Raw genomic sequence first — 10,751 nt, forward strand, 5'->3', positions numbered from 1 at the left:
TGACGGTTGGTACGACTTCTACGAGGCGAGCAGCAGCGAGGGAGGAAAAATGCCTTCCAGCATCCTTTCGAATCAGCGTCCTTTGGCCACTCTTTCATGGGAAGAGATAGACGATTTGATGCTCACAAACCGAGAGCGCTGGCTTTTGAAGGGCGACTGCAGTCTCGACGACGTCGAATATCTCCTGCATCTTTGCAGCGATCACTGTCCACTGCACTGGGTCCGCGAACGGATTCAAGCTACTCACGTAGGCAAGGAGATCCAAATGGAGGGCAATTCCGAAATGGACGCGGGATTTATTCGCTGCCATGACCGCCGTGCCGCTTGCGCTGCTGTCGGACGCAGCCATTTTGCTTGTCTCGACCGGTCGAGATCTCGCGAGAGAAGCGCCCGTAAGGTACGCAACGGCCGTAGCGGGCGCAACATAAGCGGCGAGATCTAGCGTGCGCATCTCTTACGCGCGCAAGCGCACGCATCTCTCTTAGGTTCAGCGCATGCGCAGTCTTGCTCTCTCTCACCCGTTGCGTGCGCAAGGCCGTTGCGCGCGCTAAACTAAAACTCTCTAATATGTTATTACTTTCACAGCGCTGCTGAGCCCTCGGGAATGCGCCAAAGAACGCTGCTGATACGCTCGTCAGCGCACTTCAACGCGCAATAGCCGTCGATAATACTGACGCTTGCTCTCGCACTTCAGTGGCATCGCTACGTAGCACTATGATGTACCCTTTTGACGTCACAGTGAAGTCGCCGTGTCCGGTAAACCCACGTACGACGTCATTAACGCAACTATTCAGTTAACATAAAGACGTCTGTTTACCCAGTAACGCATGGCTCGAAACCAAACAAAGTGGTATAGGCAGCTCCTCGCTTACTGATTCGCGTAGCATATATTCCCCACTCCATTTACCCCAGTGTAGAGCAGCAAACTGAAGCGTGTCTGCTTGAACTCCCTGACTTCCTTTTTCTTCGTCTCTCTCTCTCTCAACCGCAGTGCATGATATCCGCCGGAAGAACTGTAACATACAACAAGATGGCGAGTTGGGCGAGTTGGTATACGTCTATCTTTCAAAAATAGGATGCAACCCGTGTTTCATGAAACCGAATTCATTTTTCGGCATAAGGATCAACTGACTCGCGAGACAGTCGAATCGTACCATATCCGGAAGAAGGGACATGACTCTGTTGTCCAGCCGCGATTGAGCTGCGCGATAAGAAGTACGCGTATCTAGACACGTAGTGCACGTGATAAATAATAAGTGACTTGTAACATAAAAAATTCTTGTGGTAATCCTGACACAAATGCTTTTTTTTGCACCCTCCTCCATTACGCATGTGCGAAGAATCATGTATCTGTTCTATATGCCTTTTTTCTGACTAATAAAGAATCAGTTGTGAGTGTAAGCGCTGTCCTGTCCACTTCTACTGTCCCCGTCGTCGCTGCGCTTCATCGCCATTTTTGAAAGATGTAACATACAAATGGTAATAATAATAACAATAGATCATTGCTCCCAGGAAATGCGCACTCCATTTCTCCGAGCATTGACGTCATAGTTGTGCGTATGTTTTAACGCACTCACACTACACTTATAAATTCAATGACGTTTGATTTTCAATGCATTTTTTTGTAAACTAAGATATACCACTTACAAAGCTCTGCATTCACTCCTCGTGTGTCATTGCCACGATATATGACAGCGCCCACAATAGGGTAACGGCACCCCGGAAGAGAGTAGGTACATGGCACCACGTCAGGAGAGACTCGAAAGCAGCATGAATAAAGCATGAGGTGCTAAAACTGCAACGTCATTGGGTAGAGTTCTTTTGTTGTTGTCACAAACGCATTCCGCATAGTCGTACACACCGAGACACAAGCTAGCATACTCAGCAAGTACAAGCGGCCTCGAATGAAGCTTAGTCATTCAAACCGCGGCAATTATGTCCGCCCCGAAGGTCGCACGATCGAATCCCGTCCGCGGCAGCTGCATTTCGATGGAGCCGAAATGCTGGAAACACATTTACATAGATTCAGGTGCACGTTAAAGAACACCGGATGGTCAAACTTTTTGGACCTCTCCACTAAGGCATTCCTCATAACCATATTGGGGTTTTGAGACGTAAAACCTCAACATGGCCAAATGTTTCCCACATATTCTTAAAGAAGCCAACTGAGCAGGGATATTGCCTGCAACTGACAACATCTGCCTCCTCCAACATCCATGATTAGGGCTTTCGTTAAAGCCCCAGTGCTGGGCTTTAGAAGATACACGTACCTTCGATACTGGCCAGCGATACTCTTTAAATGCACTTTGACCGCTTCTATCTATCTATCAAGCCGCCTACGTCTGAGCAATGCATGACTAACACGATCAACCAGCAATGACGTGAGAAACGTGACATAACTATCGCATACGCCACGAAACTCTTTCCCTCAGTCCCGCGAGGCCGATACCCGCATACCACGGCCCGTGAAATATGGGTATGCGCCAAGCGTTTTTCAATGTCCATATCAATCCAGGAATGCTAAGAATACCCTTTTCGAAATCTTAACGCTATAGTGTTAGGGAGCCTGTGTCACAGAAGATTTGTAGCCGGCGTCAGTGGCATTCAGTGAAAGGAAAATCCCGAATGACGCAAAGAATAAAACTGGGCTTCGAGCCTGGATCGAACACAGGAATTCCGCGTGGCAGTCAAGTATTTTTTTAACACAGGCCCAAGCCAGTGCTTGAAACCACTTCGGAAAAACATTACAGACGTACCCATATGACGCAGAAAGCTATAGTCAAGCGTTGCTCGACCCCGAAGGACTACGCCTGCACTTCCATTCGATAAATGTGATGTGCGTTCTCTGAACTGAGTGCTTACGTTATGACCGACCATAACCTAACATGTAGGCGCCAGTTAAGTCGACGTGTCTTGTAAACCCTTGATATGCAGAAGTTTTTAGCAGGCGGTTCTCTTCTTCGGCCGTGGGGTAACGCCTATACTCTGTGATGTGCCAGTGCCCGTTGAAGTAGACACTTGGCAGCGAACCTGTGAACCGGTTGACGTCACCGGGTGCCGCGTGGATATGCTAAGGTTCCAAGAAAAGTCCTTTATGATGGTTGGCCTCACAGTTGACGATGCGAGAGCCGTGAAAAGCGATACGGTGGTCGTTCACCTCGCTGTGCTCAGCGAGGGCGCTCCTCCTTCGGTCGAACTGTCGCAGCCTCTCGGGGAGGTTCCATGTTCCTCCCACGTATGAGGCGTCACAGTAGGCACCTGGTACGGAGTTATTCAACCCCTGAGCTTTTAACTGCGGAGCAGCCTAAGGGACCACCCTGCTATCATCTCATGTCTAACGTTGGTGTCCCGCTGGCCTCACCTCTCATACACACAAGCCGAACAGACTGCACGTTTGGAACGCCAGCGCTAACTTGCCTGTGAAAGCCAATGTTACGGAAGGGCTAATTGGTCTGTGCGAGCCAGCGAAGGAACAGCGAAATGCCAGCGTCGATAGTTTGACGCACGGCGCTTGGAGCAGCAAACAGTAGAAAGGACATCATAGAACAGAAAATAGATCATCGCGAAACAAATCAGATAATCAGAAGAAAAGAATATAAAAGAGCTGATAAAACAAAGGGAAGCACAAGGGAAACAAAGGTATACGTCAGTTGAGTGGAATGATGCTGACGACGTGCTTGACACTCGTAGCGCTGTTTCATGTTTTCATTCCATTCGTAAAGAACATTGTTGATTGTTCTTTTTTATTTTATCATATGCAAGTTTAAGCTTTGCTCTTTTTGACATTTCCTCCTGTGAGCATGCCCCTAAACTTATCCATGTATGAAAAAGTCATCTTCAAATAATCCTCACTGACGTCGCTTATACCCTTTTCCTTAAGCGTAAGACAATGACTCTAAATTTTACATTTCTCTTTGAAGTCAGCTACCCTTGGGATGATGAGGCAGTCAACCTCCGGTTTTTTCACCTGGGAGATGCGATCTTCCAAGTATAACTAGTTTAAGCTTCAAATTGCCGCTAAACTCATCGTCATTGACCTTTTTTATCAAAATATAATCAGTTGCTCTCGCCAGTCTTCTCTAATGCCTCTTATTATCCAGCCATTTCGCGAAGACTTATTGTCCACGCTATCAACCTTGCGGCTGAAAAGTTATATTCCTGTCTCTTTGATCTAGACAAGTCGCAACCTTGGTTCGCCTGCTATTTAGAGCATCGAATTCCTTTACCTTTGTTCTGCGGTTGAGCAACCTGCTATTCAATTGTGTCAACATTTCTCCAGGAGGCGCCTGTTTTTTCTGAATTTCAGAAAGTTTACTCAAAATTCCGTTCGCCGTTTTAAAGAGGGTCGGTGACTTAATGATTTCGGCAGTAGTAGACACAGATTTTTTTTCAACATCATCCCTACCAAAGAAAAAAATTCGAGGACGCTTGAGCTTATCCTTCAAGAGTAGAACGCGATCGCGTAATCTGGCCCCGTGTGCATCGCCTTCAACCGTGCCGCAAGGAAAGGAGCGGTTGTGCGCGTAACATTGGCCCTTTCAAACTATCCTAGAATGTGTACTGCAAGTACAGTTGCGCAGTGTCCACTACTCCACAATTTTTCCTTTTGCAAATTGACGACGTACCCACTACGCGCCCGTAAGCTGCCACGCGCACCTGCGCAGCTGCACACTTTCTAATGGTTGGGCTGCTTTAAAGCTTCACTCTTTCTGCAATTCGCATGTTTTGACTCTTGGTGCGATGCTACGATTCTGCCACGCAATATTACAAGCGTTAAGGAGAATTCTCCCATTACACGACATTCTTTTGCGTTTTTCTTTTGTTACGTCACATCTTCCAGCACTGGCGCGGTTCCGTGGTAGAACACATGCTTTCCACGCTTTTGCCTGGTTTCGGTTCTCACTAGAACCGAAGATTTCTTTATTATTTATTTACTTGCATCGATCTCCAATGGTCGCTGACGGACAACGCCAATTTTTCGCTCCCAATCAACGACGCCCCCGCCGACATCGATGCTGACAACGGAATTTCTACAGAACGAGGTTTTTAACGCTACCGCGTTAAAGAGCGAGGTGTATCGTTAAAGAAGCGAAGTGTAGCGGCGAAGCATTCTCCGATGCAGTTCAGAATCGTATGTGGACACGGCAGCACGAGTAGACTAATGCAATCACTGCGAATATCATATTTCTTTTCACTAACCAGCGTGTACAAAGGTACTTGAGCCAACGTCATCACGGCTGTGTCGCCTTGTCCGCTCCTGACTATGTATGAATAGCTATGGTGACGGTACTAGAGTGTGTTCTGAGTTAGAAGGATATGTAATATGAAGAAGACTAAAGTAATGTACAACATTGTCACAAAATGCGCGCCGCGGACACGACGGTGGTTAAGTGAGCTGATGATGATCATGAAACTGTGGCTTTCTCTTTGCATCGGTTTGGTTGGTTGGTTGCAAAACTTTATTGAGGTCCTGCAGGGTGCGCGTCAGAGGGTGGTCGCAAAAAAATTTGTGCATCCTAGCCTTAAAAGAGCGCCCACTGTTGGGGGAATAAACTACCGCTTCCTCGTGCACCAGAAGACCGGTTCCGTGACTGACGACAGGCATATGACGAGAGTGATGGGGAACGGAAAAAGTGCCGCGGGTAGCAGACGGAGTTCGTTGGACCGGGCAGGCGTGTGGACGTAGTGTTGAAGGTCAGGCCAACGGGGGGCGGCAGCCTGACTGCGTAGTCGAATCCGCGGCTCGAGTTCAGGCAATCTTGGGCAGCGGCGTGTAACTTGACTCAAGTACCCGCTCAACATCGACCAGCGGCGTAAGACAGAGAAGCAGCAGTCCGGAGCACACCAGCTCGGACCATCGACGAGGCACCCACACAAGACAAGCGCCGCGTTCAACGGCTCTCCTCTCTCGTTGGGACTTTCCTAATCGGGTTACATCTATTATTGTGTTATTCATGGCGAGTTGTTTTTATGGTTAAAATGTTAGCGCAGTGATCGTATGCATATGGGTGGTGGTGGTGAAACTTTATTGCCCAAAAAGGGGTCCTGAAGGACACTCGCTTAGGTGCCATGTGTAGAGGACATCTCCCACGTTGGGACAGAGAGCCCGAAGCTCTCCGCCGCCTCACGGGCCTCCTGGACAGCCCGAAGTTGGTCTTCTAGTGAAGCACTTTTCAGCACTTTGTCCCACTTTTCCTTGTTCTTCGCGTGTATTTTTGGAGCGCAATGGGTGGTTCTGAGTATTTTGGGGGATTAGTCACCACGTGGTGCGCGTTGCGTGTCGCGAGAGGTAGCGAGGTTTCTCGCACGTAGTCGGCGTATTTTTTGTTTGTCTCGTGCGCTTTTATGCTGTTGTAGTAAACTGGACATTTGTTTAGTATGAACGCTGTCTCTCGGCTCGTGCCCCTGGCCCGCGTTCGATCAGGCGTGGACCTATCGCTGAAAAATTCTCGGAAAAAGAATAACGCTTTGCGATGAGTAGCGAGGCACTGGAAGTGCTAAATGAATACGTCTACTTAGGATAGGTAATGACCACAGAGCCGAAACATGAGTCTGAACTAACTAGAAGAATAAGAAAGGGGTGGACCAGATTCGGCAGGCATTATCAAACCATGAATGGTAGTTCACCACTATTCCTCGAGATGAAGGTATATAACAGCTGCATCTTATGGGCACATGCCGACGGGGCAGAAACCTGGGGGCTTACGAAGAGGGTTCAACTTAAATTGAGGACAACGCAGCGAGCAATGGAAAGAAAAATGATAGGTGTAACCTTAAGGGACAAGAATAGAGCAGCGTGGGTCAGGAAATGAACGCATGTTAAGGATATGTTAGTCGAAATCAAGAAGAAGGAATTGACATGGGCAGGGCATGTAGCACGAAGGCAACATAACCGCTGGTCATTAAGAGTAATACACTGAATTCCAAGAGAAGGCAAACGCGCGAGGGCGAGGCAGTAAGTTAGGTGAGCAGATGAGATTAAGAAGTTTGCGGTGATAACGTGACCACTGCTAGCAAATTACCGGGTTGATTGGCGAAACATTCGAGAGGCCTTTGCCCTTCAGGGGGCGTAGTCAGGCTCATGATGATGATGGAAAGGTGCGCATCGCCAAACGTACGTCCCGACGACGTACGTCACGGTGTCCAACCTCCGCGAACCCGGGATATTCTCCGCCCAAGCTGGCCTTGACGACGACTACTGGCTCAGCATGTATGAGCGTGTTAGACAATGTCACCGATCGGGCCCTGTACCAAAGTGCTCGCCAATGTGATATTCCACTTGGGAGGCACTCCACGTGTTTGATTCGACCATGAGACCGTGAGGCCATGACACTGAGAGCACCAGCTGGAAGAAGAAGAAGACGACATGATTATTCACTCTAGAGTGATCTATAGAGTGAGGCAGTCTGCTAGACCATGCCTGTTAGCCACCTCCACGGCTCAATTTATGGCCCGATGCTGGTCCTCTGGGTTGTTAGACGACCATAATTTATCCAATGCCACATGTGAGGGAGTGACCAGGAGATTATGCGCGGAAATAGCCGCCCTTTCCCATATTCTCTGAAGCTGCACCTGAGCCCCCACCAGCTGGGATACCTTTCAGGAAGGGGCTACAAGACATATTTGGGAAACCGTTCGGTCGCAAAGTGGCTGCACGAAAAGAGCTCGCTACCAGTGTGTAGTCGTAAATTGAATCGTATAGCACGTATATACAGGACGTGCTCACATCAGCTCATCATTCGCGTAACAATATTAAATAGAATTTTCGCTCACTGGAACGCAGTTGACAAAAGCAAACTTAACTATCGGGCCAGACGCGAGAGAGTCCGTGTTGCTGGCTGACACTGGTACACATAGCTCATCGACATTTGTAAAAGCCAATTTCGAAGCCCATACATACCGCTACAAGCACAGCATCACTGGTGAATGGAATGAGCTACAACTGAAACCTGGCAGCGCCAAGAACTACCACCTCACTTTCTGAAGGCCGAAAGCTATAATAATCCGCTACGCTTGTTAGAGAACCTTTCACGTCTGTGAATACATGTATGTCATCGACATTAGGATGTGTGCTTAAGAAGGAAGGACTGTGTGGTTATGTTTCGGGTCCAAGATTAGCTGACGACGCGTAACGGAAACACATCGGTATTCACATTCTCTCTTTGCAGTTCTGCAATAAGCAGAAATTTTCTGTTCATAAACCTAATGTGGCGGAGCAGCAAAAACATGAGTGCTTGCTTTGCCAAACTATACATTTGCTGCTTGCGCGATCGTCGAGTTTCTCTGGACCATGTTTTCGCCGAAACATACATCGCTGTCTTCAAGTTGTGTTTTCTCAAGAACAATACCACCTCTTAATTTGCAGGAAAAAAGTCGTTGCGGTAACGGGTCGTGTTTTCTTCACAACAAAGTCGCTCAGTATGTGGGATCTCGAGGTTCATCATGTGCATAATAATATCTGGGGTTTTCCATGCCAAAGCCACGACATGATTATGCGGAACGCCGTAGTAGAAGACTCCGGCAATTTCGACCATCTGGTGTTCTGGAACGTTCACTGACATAGCACAGTACCCGGGCCTTTAGCAATTTTGCCTTCATCAAAATGCGACCGCCGCGGCCAGGATCGAACCCGTGACACTCGGGTCAGCAGCCGAGCACCGTAACCACAGTACCACCGGGGTGGACAGACTCATCATGTTGTCCACCCAAGCCTGGCACATTCCGCAGAAGCGAAAGAAAGAAAGAAAGAAAGAAAGAAAGAAAGAAAGAAAGAAAGAAAGAAAGAAAGAAAGAAGAAAGAAAGAAAGAAAGAAAGAAAGAAAGAAAGAAAGAAAGAAAGAAAGAAAGAAAGAAAGAAAGAAAGAAAGAAAGAAAGAAAGAAAGAAAGAAAGAAAGAAAGAAAAGAAAGAAAGAAAGAAAGACTTTATTTCTTTTGTAACATTACAGAAACGGTGGCAAGAGTAAAAGGCATCAAGGCCTGACAGAGGTACCTGCTCCATTCATAGATTAGGCAGCAGCGAACAGATTATGTGCAGGACCCTGGAATATCCAGGGGGGGCGTCTCAACCTCCCTCCCCCAAATTTTTTTTATTTTGCATGTTATATATACCCGCGCACATACAAACACGCACACGAATATACACAAAGTATCGTTGACCTCCCCTCCCCCGAAAACGATTTCTGGCTACGTTGCTGGCGCAGGATAAAACGATATGAAACATGATCATCTTACACCATTACACAAAAAACAGCAATGTCAACTCACATGCAGCATTAAGACATAAACGCAAGAGTTGAACACAATATGTGAGATTCAGGTTATTAATCTCACATGCGTTGAATACAATCATATCAATGCCCACTACATAAAAAGCATTGGTATATTAACCAGGGTTAAAAGAAAATTCTGCGAATGAAACGCCAATTGAAAATTAAAAACATCAACAGATGTCCAGTCACCAACCTGGGTGAAATGTTATGCAAGATGGCTTTGATATTAGGTAAGAAACATTAGTAACACTTCAGTAACAAGACAGATACGTGTCTTAATAATGGCAACTTTTGGAGTGTGCATCAGGGTTTCCAAAGAACAGGAGACCTTCCCGCCACGACTGATCCTCAGAGGCACCGAACATTAAGAACGCACTGAAGCAGGCGGCCGGCTAGGAGCGACCCTAAGTAACAGGATAAAACCCGTGGATTAGAGGGTAGCTTCTCACTTTGCTGCTTCCGCTTATAATGTGTGGTAAATCAACGTTGATACGCGTTTTATGCCATTTGTACGCTCGCTATACCCTCAGATTCAGGGATCAGAAGATCAGTGACCTTCGACGGGAGCGCTGTGTTTGTTATTCATTAAAAGCACACGTCGTTTCCTACCATTGTGAGTGAGTTGTCGAAGAAGCCCATATCTCAGGGAACAAAAGAAGTTGCTGCGTTCACGAGCGGCGCAGATGTTTGAGACCTCGTTCGGCGTTGCTTGTATACCGGCAGGTCATGTGTAAGTTTTCTACCGCGTTAAAGCCTACAAGCTCTTTACCGAGGATTTTTAACTCTTCGTTAAGGGCAAGCACATCCTTCTGTTCATCGTATGTATCCTATGCGTGCCTGCAATTTGAGCACGACGTCACTACACACTTGAATACACATTCAATCAACATCACGTCCAATAGATGTGGGAAAAGTATACACGTAGCAAGCAAACATCGTTTGTTTGCTTAGAGTAAAAGTATGTGGTATAACTTAGTCTCTGAACGTTAGTGAGGCAGAGTTAACCTGCCTTTAGTCCTTTCAACCCAGGTAGTGTATGTCTAAGGAATCTGAATAAAAATAAGTCAGTAATTTTTCGGGAGCACTTCGTGTACACCTGATTTGATTTGATTTATTGATTTCCATTTACACACATTTACACTTGCCGTTATCTTTCATACACTATAGGCCCTAAGAGTGGCCCACGCTACGGGTCCTTGTCGGGTGGCTCTTTATATTGCCGCGATCACTTGTCGCCCTTATCACTTTGCTTGTTACGTGCGTAACTAGACTGTATCTGCGCTCTATCATGAACGCTTCATGCGTCAACTTGTCTGCGCCAACCGCGCGGTGGTTCACTTGTTTCTTTCGGGCGCAGGCAAGCCCAATAAAATCAAAGATTGTCGCGGCTTGCTCCTCATCCTGTCGTCCCCGTCCTTTCATCGTCACGGTTGCGTGGTAATATACTGAGGCTTGGGCACGTGATGTTTGAAAGTTGGGGG

This window comes from Rhipicephalus sanguineus, chromosome 7, assembly GCF_013339695.2.
Source record: "Rhipicephalus sanguineus isolate Rsan-2018 chromosome 7, BIME_Rsan_1.4, whole genome shotgun sequence".
Taxonomy (NCBI): domain Eukaryota; kingdom Metazoa; phylum Arthropoda; class Arachnida; order Ixodida; family Ixodidae; genus Rhipicephalus; species Rhipicephalus sanguineus.